Source organism: Marmota monax, unplaced genomic scaffold (assembly GCF_021218885.2).
Source record: "Marmota monax isolate L192 unplaced genomic scaffold, Marmota_monax_Labrador192_F-V1.1 WCK01_AAM20220418_F8-fsc00010, whole genome shotgun sequence".
In the NCBI taxonomy this organism is placed as follows: domain Eukaryota; kingdom Metazoa; phylum Chordata; class Mammalia; order Rodentia; family Sciuridae; genus Marmota; species Marmota monax.
The window spans coordinates 17,040,928-17,058,970 of record NW_026692321.1 but is presented as its reverse complement, the minus strand read 5'-3'; the positions used below and the strand labels follow the sequence as shown (position 1 = coordinate 17,058,970).

General features: G+C 40.5%; 1 protein-coding gene across 10 annotated transcripts in view; it reads right to left on the bottom strand.

Annotated features, from left to right (window-relative positions):
* Ncoa1 (nuclear receptor coactivator 1) overlaps nucleotides 1–9,134 on the bottom strand; it is a 253,377-nt gene extending 244,243 nt beyond the window's left edge. For 8 of the 10 annotated variants that reach the window (XM_058578392.1, XM_046441371.2, XM_058578391.1 and 5 more), the window contains exon 1: nucleotides 8,758–9,134. The gene's annotated coding sequence lies outside the window, so the exon portion shown is untranslated. Of the gene's footprint in view, nucleotides 1–6,544; nucleotides 6,916–8,179; nucleotides 8,322–8,757 lie in introns of those variants that run through there. The other 2 variants (XM_058578390.1, XM_058578389.1) reach the window with 2 other exon arrangements.
* Nucleotides 9,135–18,043: the final 8,909 nt, after the last annotated feature.

The following is an 18,043-nucleotide window of genomic DNA, read 5'->3' as shown; positions in this document are numbered from 1 at the left end:
GATAGTGTACAACTTACACCCATGTGTCACGGCAAATGTTAGCAAATTTAGGACATCTGTCTTTTTGTGGAAGAAGAATGAGTAAGTCATCTTTAAGTTAAAAAATTCTTAAGTCCTTTGCCTCATGATGACCAGTTAACCTCTATGAAATATTATACCAAAAAAAGCTGCACAGTGACTCCCTACTGCAATATACAAATTAAAATTTAAAATAATAAATTTTAAAATCCAATTACCCAAACCCAGTAAACTGGAAAACATCATCAGAGACTGAAAGTAAAGAAACTTCCTCACAGACCTCTCATATTTCTACCACTTCCCAGATAATTTAATGTAAACCCTACATTAGACACCACTGCTCTAACAGTGCCTGGTCAAGGCTCTCTGTCTTTGCCTTCCAACCAATTTCCCTTATATGCTATCAAAGTTTAAAGGGCTTATCTTTAAAGGTATTCCAATTATATTTTAACTGTCTCTGAATTACCACCAGTTTGGCAAAAGAAAAACTGCAGCACATTCTGTGATAACAGTTGTTTTCCCTGGTGTTCCCTCAGTGTATTGTTGGCTATGGGCATCAGTCAAATAATAGACAGGGCTGGAACAAGGTCCAAGACTCTTCATGACATATCCTGCCTTAAATCCTTTTTTGGAACATGACAGGGCATAAATACATCAGAAAATAAATCATGAACTATATTGAGAGCAAGGGGCTTCCAACTTGTATGACCAATCTCACTTATACAGTCAGATACACTTATATTTATACAAAGGAGATGACATTTTTACACTGAAATAACAAGCCCACTGCCTCATCTTAAGAATGTCAAATGATAATGTACTGTTTAAAAGAATAGCTACTGCTTTAAATTAAAAGAAAAAAATATAAGGCAGTGAAAAAGATTTTATACTAACTTCTATTAAAAAAACACATAATCTGTTTTTATATATACATAAAAATGAGTGAATAAGTTCCCAGTGTGATAAGCCTTACACATGGAATCATTTCAAAAAGTATGAAAATATAAAATTTGGGGGATAAAACCTGCCAAGAAAAAAGATCCACATAAATTTGGAAAACTGACATTTCTCATTTTCATCCAGATCTACATACTTACTACATACTGCTCCCACCACCTCCCCACATAAAAATCCTTCAATGTCTTGTGACTGCACCCAGAACATCTGCTTCCCTCTCTTACTTTAACTAATTCCACATTCCTCCTTGCACTTTCTCCTTCATTTCTTCCTAAATGACCCCAGGTCTTCCTATCCTTTCTTCTTTGCTATTTAATCTTCGTGAAAATAAATTCCTCACCCCACCCTTACAGAAAGGTTTCTGTCCTTCAATGCTCTTGTCCACTACTCAAGTGAAAACATTCGTTCTCTCTCCCTTAATCCTCAAAGTAGACTACTATTGTAGTATGTCTCTCATAGCACTCATCACATTTAATTATTACTATAGGTATTTGTGTGTTTGTCTTATCACCTCTCTCAGGTCATAATCTCCTTAAGAATAGGATCTGTATCTTACTGTTTTACTTCCCTATCTTTTAATAGCACAACACCTTGAACAAAGTATGTACTCATATAACCACAACTTCAATGAATGATTGAGTGGTTACTTAGAAATTCAATTACAGACTTCCTGTATAACCTAGAATAGAGAGGGAGGTACGACTTAAGACTTTGTGGAACAAATAACTTTTCCCTGGTTTTCTACAAACAGACTCACCAAAATAAAGTATTACATATTTAGATGTTTTCAAAAATCAAGGACATTTCATCCTTCAGCTATCTGGTAAAATATAGTGTGGCATGCGCACGCGTGCGCGCGCACACACACACACACACACACACACACCAGAACACCTTCCACTATTAAACAGTCAAATCTACACTAGATAATAAAAGTATCTATGCTTGATAATAAAAGTATGTAAAGATTTTAACCATATAGGCAAAACCAAATTCAAGATATATTAGTGCTATCAAAATATGATCATCTGGGTCTGGGGCTGTGGTTATGTGTGGCTCAGTGGTAGAGCGCTTGCCTAGCACATGTAAGGCACTAGGTTTGATCCTCAGCACCACATAAAAATAAATAAAGGTATTGTGCCTATCTATAACTAAAATATTTGTTTAAAAAAAACATATGATCGATCATTCAACATACAAATGGAAGCACAGAGAATGATCAATTTGTTCCAAAAGAAAGGAAACACACTTAGCCTTAGGTTTTAAATAGTAACAAAACTTGAGAGGCTGAATTTTATGGCTAAGAATCCAAAACCAACCATTAAAAGATAAGCTTACCTGGACAGAAGCACTAAACAATCAACATTACTAAAGTACAAAGGTGAGAACAGAAACAGTGCAAGAATCTTAAAGTGACATTTTCATTAAGTAACTAGTATATATGGCTCCCAGTTCATCAGAATAGAACAAGATGGCAAAAGTCTCCATAAAATATATATGGAACAGAAAGAAAGTCCAGAAACAAAAAGAGTGTCATAACGTGGCCAAATAGGACAAACACAGTTGGAGAGAAGCCAACTCAAAGGTATGAATGTGATTTCTCCTCAGAAGACCTAGACTCAAATGTCATTCCTAACAGCTGTGCAGTCTTACACAAGCCACTTAACTTCCCTGAGCCTTGTTTCCCCATTTATAAAATACAGTATGTATAGCTAGCATAGTAACTGGCTCAGAGACGAGACTCAATAAATATTTGTTGACTCTGAATAAGAGCCATATAAGAAAAGCAGATATTTCTCTCTAGACATTTTTGTAGTTTTTGAGAGAATGGTCTTAATTAATTCCCAATTCATACTTTTACAATATTTAAGAATCAATCTTTGCTCAAAAAATTAAAAATACAGTTGCCTTTCAGTATCTGTGAGGAATTGGTTCCAGAAACCCCTGTGTATAGCAAAATCTGTGAATGCTCAACTCCATTATATAAAATGGCACAGTATTTGCTCATAACCTATGTGCATCCTCCTGTATACTTTGAATCATCTCTATAATACTTACAATACCTAATACAACGGAAATGCTATATAATTGGCTGTTACACTATAGTTTAGGGAATAATGACATGGAAAAAAGTCAGTACATGTTCAATACTGATACAATTTTTTTTTACATGTTTTTAAGAAGTAGTTGTTTGAACCTGATCAGCACATTAAGCTGACTGTGCTCCTTTCCTTCTAGCTCAAAGATTACACAAATGTTTAGTAGAATTTAAAAATTTTAAATCTCTGTAATCAAATACAATTTGCCTGGATTTAGTCTTCTCATCTGTAATGTTATTGATTGTTATCCTAAATGACCCCTAAGGCTCCTTTATTCTAAATATTATGGTTCATGCAATCTAAAGAATTTTCCAGTCTAATTAGGAAAGCCAACATGAAGAAAAAATAAATGGAGAGGAAGGAGGGAAGAAAAAAAGAAGGGAGAGAGGAAGAAGAAGAGCTAAAAAAAAAGGTTGGTGTCTCATGCCTGTAATTCCAGTGACTCTGGAGATTAAAGTAGAAGGAAAGCAAGTTTGAGGTCAACCTGGACAACTCAGTGAGACGTTTCTCCAAATAAAAAAATAAAATAAAAAGGGCTAATCAGTGATAGAGCACCCCAAGTATCAGGAAAAAATGTGAAAGTTAAGAGGAAGGGGACAGAGGGAGATAGGCAAGTTTATTTTGTAAAACAAACTGGAGTAATTGATGCTAAGTGAGTGATAAAAATCAAACTTCCTGGAGAACTATACCTGCTTTGACTCTGTTTTTGAAGGTCAAAAAACATAAAGGAAAAGAAAATACAATTTAAGAAAATGAAACACGCAAAAGCAAAGAAGCAAGATATCTATGGGTGGTTATGATACTTCCTTCACTTGGAACAGTTTATAAAGCATATGCCATCTACAGCAAATTTTCTGGAATGGGAAATAAAAGAATCTACAGCAAATTTTCTGGAATGGGAAATAAATGATTTACAACTATATAAATTTGCAGAGTTCTTCACTAATAACAATAACAACAAATAACATTTTAGAAAGGGTTTTTTTCAGCATTTCTATTTAGATAAATTAGAGAGGAAAATGTATGCAGGCAAACAGCTATAAACTTACAAATCACATAATTTTAGCACAAAAAGAAATGTGACATCAGATCAATATGTTCATTTAATGATAAAGAAACTCAGGCCCCTAGAGTTAATGTGACTCCTATTAGTCCACATTTAAAGTGACAAGAGGATCAGATTATAGAACCAGAAATAAGCGTGAGAAATCTGAAAAATTAGAAAAGAATCAGAGAATTTGTTGATGGATTCATTAGTGAAATGTCCACTTGTTAGCTATTTATTAATGCCTTAGTATGTGCTAGTTATATGATAAATATCTTATTATTTAATATAAGCTAATTTTTAAATCACAGTAATATGAAATACATTATTCCAATTTTATATATGAAAACCTCAGGGTTAGTATAAATACACAAGGTTTATCAACTAAGTATCTGGAAGAGCCAAGACAACAGCCCCTGTCGGTCTGAAGTCAAAGCTCCATTTCTAAAAACAGCTTAAAAATTGCCTCAAAATTATAAGCCAAAAGGTAAAAATGAAGTGTCAGTCTGGGAAAATTGGATGATCCAGTGTTATCATAATGCTTAATGAGAACTTCTTTTAAATGTTGCTTCTCTTTTCTTATATTTTAGTTAGACTGTGTACCTTTCCTTCAACATATGGTGTCAGAAGTCATACAATGGCCTGGTGATGAGGCTTCAGCTCTGTACTTGCACTTATTTTTTTATCAGATTGGCCTTTCTGTTCCCAATGGTCTGGTTCAGGACTACTCAACAAAACCAAAAGTCCCTACCCTCCACATGAAACATACACAGGGCAGGGAAGAGATTAGAATAAAAAATTATCTAAAATGAGGGTGACTAGACTGGTTAATTTCAAGTGTTCAATAACTCCTGAAGGGACTACTGCTTCTATTTTGGTATAAGCTACTTATCTTTTAAATATGATGACTTTACTAAGCTTTTCTAAAAGCCTATCACTTCAAAGAGTCTCAAAAATACCATGTTGTGGAGGGGTTATCAGGGAGAGAACACTGATACAACAACTCTGTCTTGCAGTTATGGAACTGGATTTGCATGTTAGTGTCAGTGTTTTATAATAATTTCCCTTATTCAGCTATGTATCCATCTGGCAGAAATACAAAATAATCATTTCTACACTCTATACTAATCCAAGTACTATACACTTACAAATCATTTTTCAGAACTAGGCTATAAAAAATAATCTGTACATCCTTAAATTAAGAAATCAATAGTGGTACCCAGTTGCCACTAGGCCACTGTATGACTTCTGACACCATATGTTGAGGGAAAGGTACACAGTCTAACTAAAATATAAGAAAAGACAAGCAACATTTAAAATGTCTAGATATCACTTCCATGAGGTAAGGAAAAGATCTGAGACCATGAAGTCTGTTCTCCGTAGCCAATGACCAAAGCATAAGCTACTGATTAACGTGAGAGAGAAACAATCAAGAAGTTCTTTCCCTAGTCTAATCTGTCCAAACACACAGGAACTTTATATAGGTGGGGAGAATTTTAGCCCAGACTAATAGATAATAGGGCTCTGTCATCCAATTCCTCAAACAGAAGTCTTTCATCTAATCCCACACCCACCTCAGCATCCAGTATTTGCAGGTAATACAGAAAAGTGTACACCATAACATTTTTGGACATCTGCCAGTAAAGTAATGGATGGCCCTTTGAGAATTCCTGTGATTATCATATTTAGAAGGTAAAATCATTGCCAAGACAATAATGAGCATCCTGGGGATCTCCTATGCTCCATGACTTAGGGGATTCTATGCAGTGTTGTCTGCCTGTATTGACCTCCCATATCTGCCCTAAAATGAAAGTTAAATTAGGCCATATGGCTTAAGGCCAAACAACTCCATAAGATATGCAACATTACACTCAAACAATGTGAAGTCCTTGAGATATGGGGCCAAAAAATACAAACTAAAATAAGAAACAGAGGCAGTATCTAAGAGAAGGAATATAAAATTGATGACAACTGAGCAACAAGAGCTAAAATGTCCTTAAAAACAATTAGAAATCACAGTTTGATAAATAATCCATTAGAAAAAAAAAGATTTTCAAGGGATGTCTAAGATACTCTCTCTCCCACTATACCTTTCAGCACTTCCATACCACCCTTATCACTTACTTAACATTTAGTTCTAGCAAACACCACTCACTGAATTAGCAGGGTCAAGAGGACAAGCAGACAACACTTCATGCTAGGAACATCTTTAAATTATTTAGGCTTGTTTACCACCTTTCTTTATAAATTTGCCAACACTTTCACAATATACACCAGTCGGCACCATAGCAACCCAATCCTCTGCCCACCAAAAGATTAACACATATAAGAAAACAGGAAATTCAGCAAAATATAAAGTTTGACCTGAGGCTCCCTTAACAGTTAAATGTCTGAAGTAGTAGCAGTATCTTTATATCACACCCACTTCATGTTACCCGTACAGCTTCCTGGCATAAGCAAGTTCTTGGGATTATACAAACTGCTGCTTCTGTTTCCAGTCCAGATTTCTAGAAATGAAACCCTGGAATTGAGGGAGAAAGAAAAACAAATGTTGGCAGAAAGAGGGAGGAAAATACATTGTCTATATAATCCCAGTTTAAGTGGAACAATCACTATTAGTTCCATCAAGTACTGTTTTTCAATAAAACCACTTACCTAAAAATGCAGATCTAAAACACTCCTTTGGCTTAAACCACACGAAAAAGCAATTTAATAGACACAATCTTACAAATTTTCTAAGATAGAAATAAGGAAGAGATTAACTATAACTTTGTGAAATACAAATTTGCACCTTATAACCCAAAGTTCAATGGAGATTAAATAAGTAGTGCAGAATGTCTACAAAAAAAATCAAACCAAATACCTGTTCTTATAAGCAGCAGCCCTCCATTTTCTCTCCAAACTTTCCCTATTCAGGCCCCCTTTTTACCCACTGCTCCCTAAATATAAAGTCTGAATAAGAAATAAGAGAGAAAACAGTAGACACTGGTTCACAGAAGCAATTTTAGACCTTTCCACAAGGTACAGGAGATATAGTAGAAACACTTCCAATTTTATCTAGTTTATGACAAACTGCTCAAAGAATGCCTATTTATCAAACCCCACTGCTACCTTTAACCCAAAACTACTTCTAGTTCAAGAGCCAAAAAACCCGAGCAAATACGCAAATACTTTCTTTTCACTTTATTCCCAACATGAAGAAATTCGACCCCTTCCTACATCACAGCTTCTGTGAAACTAACAGAGAGGCCCCTTTGGCCAACTTTTTTTTTTTTTTAAGACTAACCTCCCACCAATTCCCCAAGCAAAGCAGAGGAAAAACCTCAAACAAATTTAACCCTTAAAATCCACCCCTACAACTGTCCAAAACCTAAACTTCAAGGTAGTAATGTCTTACACGGACGCTTGATTTTCTTCATCACTTAAGTCTAAGCATCATGCCTCACAAATCATGGCCAAAGAGTTCCTCTTGCCATCCACTGAGGTGCTGGGACCGCAATTCCCTCCAGGACCCTTCATTCACCAATCTCATACTCGACATTAAAAATTCACTATCTCAAAAGAAAAAGTGTCACCTTCTCCACAAGGACACCTGCCTCTTCAACGCCTCTACAATAAAGGAGGAGAGGCGGGCAAGAAAGGATAACAGACTCTCCAGTTTAAAGTTTTCCTCCCACCAAACTCTGCGGCCACAGCACCGCGGCCTGTCCTTGTCTCACAGGCTGCATTGTCAACCCCTCCGTTCTCCCTCGAACATCCTTAGACTAGTCAGTGTCTGACCCATGGGAGTGACTGCTTTTATTAAAAGAAAATGGGGAAAAAAGAAAGAAAGAAAAACACCACAGCCGGGTAGTAAGGACGAGGGACCCTGGTGTCCGATTTCTCTATGTCTCTTCCAAGGGACCAGGAGAGTTCTGTCACTGACCACTAACCAACCCCACCTCCCAATCGTCTACTCAACACGTTTGCTTCCCTTCCTAGGTCCTTTCAGGCAGAATCCCAGGAAAGGGACCAAACCCCAGTCTCAATAGGAAAATCGGCTTTATCCACCCATTTCTACCTCCCAAGTCCCTGGTCCCGGGCAGAGAAGGCAAGAGCGCGGGGCTAAGCACAAGTGCCGTCGAAGGCTGCGCCTACGGCGAGGTACGCCGGGGTCGCCCCCATTTCGCGGTGCAGGAGAACGAGACTCGGAGAGGTTGGCGGGCTGGCCAAGGTCACGGCGCTCCTCGGGGCCGAGGGGCGCCCGCGCTGACTTCCGGCTCCCCCTCTCCGCGGCGGCTCGGGGCGCCCGCTCCCCACCCGGCCCGCGCCGCGCAGCCTCGCGCGTCCTCCGCGGATGCTCGCCCTCGGCTAACTAGGGCAACTGGGAGAGAGGCGCAGGCGAGGCGCTCTGCAGCGAGCTCCCTCGCCGGGGAGCAGCCCCCAGCTGGTGCCGGTGACAGCTGCGACCTCGGCCCCTCCAGCCGCGCCAGGCCAGGAGGGGAACTCGGGGAAAGTGGGAGGGGGAGATGAAACCGAGAGAAAGGCGAGCAGGGGCGGAGGGCGCCAGCTGCTCCCCGCCCCCTAGGGCCTCGGCGGCCGCGCGGCTCGTGACAGCTGCACCCACCGCGAGGCTCCGCGCCCACCGCCGCCACTCACCTGCCGCCGTCGCCGCCGCCTCTGGGCCGCGCTCACGGGCGCCGCGCTCGTCCGCGACCGTAGCGGCGCCGCCGCGGCCTCCGCCGCTCCTCGGCCCGGCGCCCGGCCCCCGGGGCCCAAGCGGCTGCAGCCGCGGCTCTCCGGCCCCCTCCTCCGGAGCACGGGTCCCCTCGCAGGGGGATGCAGAACGACCCCAGACCAGGCTCTGCCCGAAGGTGCAGCGGCGAACAGGCGACCGAGGCGCTCGAGGCCGCGGTCCAGCCGTCGGAGGACAGGGCTCGGCAAGCAGCGTCAGTCTCCCGCTCGCCTGGCCTGAAGAACAGGCATTTCAGCCGCTCTCCGCGGCCGCCATGTTCTCCTCCTCCTCGGCCGCCGCCGCCGCCGCCGCCACCGCCCCCCGCTCACGGCCCGCCCCCTCTGCGCCCCGCCCCGCCCCGCCCCGCTCAGGCCGCCCCGCCCGCCGCCAGCCCCCGCCCGCTCAGCTGCCCGGGCCGGGCGACTCGGTGCCCGCGAGCTCCGACGGCGCGCCCGGGCCAGCGCGCCCCCACCTACCCGCCCGGCCCGCGGAGCCAGAAGCCGCCCCGCGCCCTCTGTCGGCTGCAGGTCCGCCCCGGCCCGGGTCCTAACGAAGTGTGGGAAAGGAGGCCCGAACTCTTCCCTGCTGGCCCTCCCCTCGGGGCGGTCCTCTGCCCGATGCCGGGAAGCGGCCTCCTACCCCTGGGTGCCCCAGCCCGGGCCGCCCAGCCTGCACCCTCCTGCTGCTCTTTATCTTCCAGGGGAGCCTGTAGAGCGGCCAAAGGCCGTGTGGACCCGGGAGGAGTGGGCTCGGTGCCTGTCTCTCCACTACGGTGTTGTATTACTTTAAGTGAGACACATCCCGCGGGCCTCGTTTTTTATTCTGTAAAATTGGGAGGTGGTTGTCTAGATGATTTCACAGACTATTAGACAAGGGAAAAGAAAGCTCATCTACTCCCTTCATTTTACAGATGAAAAGATCTGACTGACACGTCTGGCTCTGCAATTGCATGAATTACCCAAAATGTCTGTCATTCATAGATCTTTTCCCTCAAGGGGGGCCCACACCTTTCTTCTTTTCTGTCTCCTTTTCTTATTCTATAATGGAAGTGCTACTTCCAAAAGTGGAGTGTTCCTTGTCACTAGAAACATCAAACAGCAGCAGAACAGTCTCACATGCCGTGGTGGCTTTATCTGGAAAGCAGCCCTTATCCAAAGGCTGGCATTATAATACCCATCTTCTCCCTAGCCATGGAAGCGCTTTGTAAAGGGCCCTAAATCCTCTTTACTTTTTCTGAATTCTTGTACCCATTTAGCCATCCTCACCTACCTCAATCCTGCCCTCCTGCTGCTGTAGCCCAACACTTTATTCTGTTTCTTTTCCTGCATTTTCTTCCCGCCTTTGTAAATCCTTAAGCCCCTCATCCTTCTCCAAATGAACATTTTCTTTGAAAATACCGACCTCCCTAGCACCTAAGACAGCAGGAGATTTCTTCCCCAGGCAGGTACTCCATCCTGCTAGGTTCAGCTCTATCTTCCTCTTCCTACCGCGGTCATTCTCATAAAACATCCTCTAGTCCACAACCCGCATTCATTCAAATATTCCTTCATCTACATATTCATCCAGCTGATTCTTGTCAAAGACCTACTAATGAGTCCCTGGGTGCATATCATTAGCTCTTGCCCTCATCTGCTTTTTTCTTTACCTTCATTTATTTATTTTTATGTCATGCTGAGGATGCAACCCACGGCCTCAAACGTGCTAGGCCAGCGCTCTACTGCTGAGCTACAACACCAGCCCCCCTCATCTGCTTTAACACTACCTCTAGCCACCCACAATAATAGCTGGAAATACACGGGGCATTCACCAGTTCTGTCTCCTTCTTTTGGGCCTACTTCCTAGTCCAATCCAGACTGTGTAGAGCACCTTATTCTGACCTCTGGTGGCCAAGAATGAGCCACTTATGCATGGTCTTCCTGTCTCCATTGGTCTCCAATAAATGCTGATTGCCAAATCCTGTAAACACTTTGAACCTCCTAGCATGTGACCTTTCTACAGCACTTGCCACTGCTAACTCCTTCTTTTTGAAACTTATCTCTCTTCCCTGTCTTCTGCATCTCCTCCCCTGTCTCTCTGTCTGTTTTCTGGACTTTTCTTGACTGCTCCTTCTTTGCTAAGACATAAAATGTTGTTATCCTTAAGCTTTTAATTTTTTCCTTCCCCTCCTCTTACTTAGATTGACTGTTTATTTCCACAGCTCCTTCTGTCAACATATTCCTGAATCTCCTTCTTTCAGTCCCCCACTCTGCAGCCCAGTGTCTTAATTAGCTCTAAAACATCCTCCAGATACACAGTGCTGGTGTTGAATGATGAATGAAATTCAAGTATGATTTATATTGCCATAGCCATCCATGACTTCTTTCTCCTCTCTTCTGCAAGTCATAATCACTTGCCAAAGCATTTATATCACTGTCTTATCTCTCCCAAATGGCCATCTTTTCTCTGGTCATTTTCAACTTCTCTCTGGCTCCATCTGCTTTTACTAACCCAACCAACTTCCTTAACTCCAGCTAACCCCCACCCACCACCAGGAAAGCTACATGCAAAAGCAAAAGATTCGTTAGTAAGATTTACTTCCTGAACCCCACAGTACCCTCTAAGCAATTCACTTGCTTTAGCCAAGTAAGTGAATATTTCTTTACTCCCAAAGTACAGTACTAATCAAGAAGTAGGACTGACACCTATTAAATGAAAATGATTTGAAGAGGTTTTTTAAAATGCAAATATATGACAATTTTATTTTTGTAGCCCAGATATATAATTCCAGGCACTATCGACCCCATACATTAATGATAATTCTTTGGTAGAATTAAAATGCTAGTTCTATAACCAGGATCTATAACATACTTATTGGGTTTTCTCCAAAGCATAATAATTTTCCAGTTCTATAAACATATGTCTAGTGTACATGAAAGCACTGAGGCAAGAAATGACTCAAGTTTGACACTCAAAAAAAAGTATTTTCTGTTCTGTAACAATGATAGACTCATAAAATATTTAAACAATAAGCACACAAAAAAGTTTTTTTAAACAACTCAACTAAGTCAGAAAAACATAGTGTTCCACACATCACAAACATTCCTGTGTTGATTTACACATATCAATATGGTATATGTATTCCATTTTATACAAAAATAAAGTCACATTATAAAAGTTCATTGATAATATCTGGTGTCCTTATTGTACAATAAATTTTCATCATTAATGTGTTGAATGGTCTTGCACTGTATAACTCTTTAGTCATTTAACCGGGACCTTGCTAAAAGTGTTTATAGTTGTTGTTTTGTGATTGTGTCTATAATATAAATATAATAATACTATAATTATTTCCCTCTATGCAGTTTGGAAAATTATTTTCTTTTTTTTGTCTTTTTGGTGGTAGATGTACATGATACCTTTATTTTATTTGTTTATTTTTATGCAGTGCTGAAGATCAAAACCAGTGTTTCATGCATACCAGGCAAGTGCTTTATCACTGAGAAATAACCCCAGACCCTGGAAATTATTTTCTTAAATTCCTAGAAGATTAATTCCTACTCAAAGGGCACATGTTTATTATTTTCTCTTTTTTTCCTAAATATTCACCGAACTGATCTCCAAAAAAATTATTCTAATCTATGATCTTCCAGTAAGTACATGAGTCTGCCATTTCCACATATATAACGAGCTCTGGATTTTTATTTTACTTTGAAGAGTCTTTAATTTCTCATTGGCTTGAAGTATAGATATTAAGATTAGATTTAGAGTTAGACAGAACTGGATTTGAAGTGACTCTCCCACATTCTAGCTTTGTGACCTTGGACAAAGGACTTCAACATCTCCAAGTTTCAGTGTCTTCATCCATAAGATAGTGTGCTTTAGCACTTGCCTCAAAGAGTTGTTGCAAAGATTTAATGAAATAATGTATGTAAAACACTTCCTGTAGTGTTTGACATTTAGGGTTGTCCATGAGAAAGTAAAAATTAGCTCAAACTGAGAAGGTAGAAATCTTCCCAGCTATTCATCAGGCTGGAATAATGGGACAGACAAAGCCAGCTGCAGAGTTAACAGGATGCAGTGTCTCCTAAGGACATACTGCAGCTGTATGTCATAATAACCCCCTTCTCCAAGTGAGTACTGCTTTCCTATTCACTGAAAAACTTTGTTCTCTAAAATCATAGATATCAGAAATTTCAGTGTTCGTAATTATATCAGTAAGAATGAAGCCCTCTCCTGCCTAGAGAATTTTAAGTCTTTTATAACAGAGCCGCTGCCTTGATTTTCAACCCAGATGCAGTGTTTTAGATAAAGTGTTTTTGGAGACATCTATCTTAACTTTATTATTTCTAAACAACAGGACTCTAGGGCTACTTTGCAGTCCAGACTGGATGTCTACCCTTTTTACACAGACATGCTTACTTTGAGCCTTTCAAAATTTTGCTTTATTTAAACTGCCTTTAAAATCTGCTAAAGGTCATTTACCATCTAGTATGTGTTAATTAGGTATTACATATGCATACAATTTTATTTGGAGCATCTTATGGAATTTTTTAACATTTTGAAGATATTTGTTAAATTAACTGTCATTAAGCAATTTCAATGGGTTTACCAACACATAATAATGATTTTTGATTAAGTTTTCTAGCATTTCTCTTAGATTTGGTCTACTCTTTATTATTTGGGTGGTAAAACTTTTTGTCCAGGAAGTTGATTTTCAAGCCAAAATAAATAACTTGCTACATCAGTGTTCCATTATCAAAAAAATAGGATCTCTGATCTCATCACCAGATCTTGGTGATTAGTTGATGTAACTTTATTCCTATAATAATTCAACAGGGTTTTTGTTGTTGTGTTTGTTGTACTAGGGGTGCTTAAACACTGAACAACATCCCCAGCCCTATTTTTTTATTTTGAGGCGGGGAGGGGTCTCACTAAAGTGACTTAGGGCCTCGTTAAGTTGCTGAGTCTGGCCTTGAACTTGTGATCCTCCTGCCTCAGCCTCCTGAGTCACTGGGATTACAGGCGTGAGCCACCATGCCCGGTAGCAGTTATTTATTTTAATGTTCTTAGTTCTATGTTAGTTAATTTGCTTTTCAGATCTAACTACTTAGCAAAATTATCTTTCTTCATGCTTAGTGGTAAATTCTTCAGCAGTATATGCAATTCCAATATGTTTGGATCCAATGGCAATATAAGTGTGAACATGTTTAAATGACAAGCCTTCCTTTCCTGAAAGACCACTTCACATCTTTTAGGCTCAACTAGTATCCCGCTTCTCCTAAGATGGGTGTTATCCAGTCACACTAATCTTAACTAAGAAGATGAAGGTGCCATAAAATTTTTGTTTTTTACCTCTGAATTATGAAGATTATATCCTCTATGATAGTCATTTTGATTATTTTTTTTTACTATTAAAGCTCATTGTAACTAATGCTTTTCTTGCACCCTTATGAAATTACAAGATAATCTATTTTCCTGAGTATTAATGGTGTGAAACACAGGCGTGCCTCCCTAACATATGTAGGCTTCAATCAGACTTGCTATAGTGGCTGCATCTCAATTTTGAAGTCTGAATGCCAAAGCCAGTTGTACACGTAGGAGGACCAGATTGGCAGTGGCCTGTGTTGTGTGCTCTGGGAGATGCCAGGAGTATCCCCACCCCCCAAGCTTATCATAGTGTCTATAATTTCAACAACTGAGATTCATTCCCTTTGGTTTATAACTCGCTATCTTGAGACAATCCTTTTTAAAAAATCATTCCTCGTTGATTATGGATATTGTAGAAAACTGGGAACAACCAAAGTCGTTTAGTTGATAAATGAAAATAAGAATTACCCATAGTTCACAACTGGCATACCACTACTGTTCACATTTTTATATTTCCTTCTTTTCCTTTCCTGCACATGAAATAGAAAGTTGATCTTTTTTTTATAAAAAAAAAAAAACAACTATGTTGTTATGCAAGTCTACAGTAAAAGAAATCTGATGAATATAAATTGCAAACATTTGAGGCAGGGGTTGTGGCTCAGCGGTAGAGCACTTGCTGAGCACATGCAGGGCGCTGGGTTCGATCCTCAGCACCACATAAAAAATAAAATAAAGGTATTGTGTCCAATACAACTAAAACAAAATATTTTTTTAAAAATTGCAAACTTTTCTCTAAATTTACTTCTAGTTCCCTCATTCATTCAATAAGTATTGTTAAATACTACACACAAGGGGTTGAGCTAGACACAGGCTCGTGTTAGAGGTTATCAGGATATAAATGTGCATATATTTTTACAAATCGGTGATCAGACATGCAAACTGTGCATTAACTATTTTATGGTCTAGCTTTCTTTTTCAGCATTATTTCTTATAGATTTATATTTACCTTAAATTTCTTGGTTTCTAAGAGTTGTATAGTATCAATTGTATTGATTTCACCATTTCCCTATTATTGAAAATTTGTGATGCTCCTCCCCACCTCTTGCTTTTTGGATGTTTCCTTGGACTTTATTCCTCATTTTATACCAAATCAAAGGGCATAATGTTACTTATTTGAGCAATCTTCTTTGAGAATTCACATACTCATAGGAGACACAGTAAATTACCTGTGCCTAGGCTTCTCATGGATGCAATCAAGCAGATGTTTTAGGGAGGTAGGAATAACTCACAGAGGTAAATGTCATAGGAGGTATGGCCACTAAAGATAAACTTTACCCTCTTTGGAGCTCAGCCAGCCTTCTTGAGAACAACAGAATGGTTACTAGGAGTGACATCCTGTCACCATCTCTAGGTGGTGGATTGCACCACCTACAAGTTCTGGGAGGGCAGGGACCGTTACATCCAACATAAAGCTAACAGCTTTAATATTCATTAGATTTAGCTTTCCAAAGAAGAGCCCACACTTCCACACCAATGCACTGATGCAACTACACAGCTACTGATACACCCATTCAGGCCTTTGCATGTCTGCTGATCAATGATGATTGACTTTTCTGTTGAAGATGGGCTCTTCCAGCTGCTAGGGCTGGGGAACAGGATCTGCTAAGGCAGGTGACACATGGGTGAGAATTTGTAGTGGTAGCCATCAGTGTCCCCTGAAGAGTTCCCAGACATCTTGAGGGGATCCTGCATGGGTCCCCTACACAACTCATTGAGGGCTGGCCATCTCCTAGCCAAAACTTCCCTGCACACCCACAACCCCACTGAGCTCCACTCAAACAGGCAGCAGTAGAACCTCCTGGGTGGCTGTCTAGTGACAAAGACCAAGTCCTTCAGCTTGGTGGAAGATGAGGTGACACACTCCTTTCTCTCCCACCTTCCAGGATTACCAAACTCTCCTGCTTAGGCAGAGTTAAGACATGAGATACCAGAGAAGGGGAAATTCCTAGCTATCATTCCTCAATCCGAAAGGCAAGCTTGCAGGCCCCAAGTTTTAAAATATGAGAATCATTAAGTACAGATTTCATTCAGAAATTCATTCGTGCAACATTTAATAAATATTTATTAAAAGCCCATTATGTTCCAAACAGTATTCTAAGTGTTGGGAATGCTGTAGATAATCTCTGTCCCAAACAGCTTACATTACAAAAGAAACAGAAGAATAAATAAAGAAGTAAATAAATGAGGAATAAATAGAATATGTAAACTGCAAATATTAATGCTAAAATAATTCAATGTGTTAATTACTGAATCACTCTCAGAATTACCCTTTATTATTAAACTAAATAAAATTTAAGCGTATTCTTCAGCTCAGTTTTACAATCTTAAGTGTCTACACTCAACAGTGGGCCAGAAGCCTCTAAAGACTGAAAGGAGAGACTCCCTGTCCTCAGGCACTCATTTTTGAGCAGGGAAGCACTAACCACAGTAGTTGATTCTTGTACTACATATTTTCATTTGGGGACAAAGCTAGCCTGTGTCAAGGATGTGTTTCAAGCTTAAAACATCCTGGATCTGCAAACTGAGAACTTGCATGTAGGTACTTTTTTGGTGAATGTCTAAAGCTATGATTCTAGAAAAGAATTCATTTTACCCCTCTGCCCTTCCACACACCCACACTCTTCCTCTCCTTGCCTCCTTCTCTCCTGATTATTCTACCACCATGAGCTATGAGAGAGTTTGCAGTCTTCTTGCTTTCCTACTCTCCCCAAGGTCAGGACACTCTGGGGACACTTCCCCTTGGCTCTTTCCTCATCTAATTGGACTGAATTTCCTACACCTACAAACTCCTAAGGCAAGAAAAGGATCTTGGTACAACTTACTCATATTAAGCAATTGAGGCCCAGAAAACTTAAGTGACAATGTCAAGTGGTAAGTAAGTTACTTCCTACAAAGGCATTTTTGCTGAGTTGAGCCAAGGGGAAGGGAAAGGTTTTCCGGAACAAAGTTTCACAATTTAAAAGGGCTTGCTTGTCTGCTTCTCTCTTTTAGAATAAAATGGAAGAAGAGCCCTCCGTTAACCAAATAAAGGTAATGCCAAATCACCTGGCCACCCCGAGATGTAGGGCCAGAAGCAGAATTACAAGTGATTAAGAAGTGAGGGGACGGGCTGGGATTGTGGCTCAGCGGTAGAGCAATCGCCTAGCACGGCGGGACCTGGGTTCGATCCTCAGCACCACATAAAAATAAAGGCATTGTGTTGTGTCCATCTACACCTAAAAAAAAATAAATAAATAAATATTAAAAAAGAAAAAAAGAAGTGAGCAGGCAGTGAGGGATCTAGGCCAACTCCCTTGTTAGGTCAGTTTTTAGGAAGAGCAAGAACTTAAATGATGACAAGAGAATTATCATTTCAGTGGATGAGAGACATGAATTTGTTGGTAGGCAGAGGGTAAAATCATTTATTAGAAAAGACTGAAAGGGAAATAGTTGACCAAACAAGATTTAGGGAGCTGAGCGCGATAGCACATGCCTGTAATCCCAGCAGCTCCGGAGGCTGAGGCAGGAGGATAGCGAGTTCAAAGCCAGCCTCAGTAAAATCAAGGCCCTAAGCAACTCAGTGAGGCCCCTGTCTCTAAAAATACAAAATAGGGCTAGGGATGTGGTTCAGTGGTCAAGTGCCACTGAGTTCGATCTCTAGAACCCCCCCCCCAAAAAAAAAATACAATGTAGGGCACAGAGAAATCCTTAATCCCATAAACAATGAACAGAAACGTATCATCTTTGTATTTGGTTTTCCATCTTTCAGAACTAGAGGCAGATAAAACCAGAAGAGGGACTATTAGGGACTAGGAAGGAGACTTT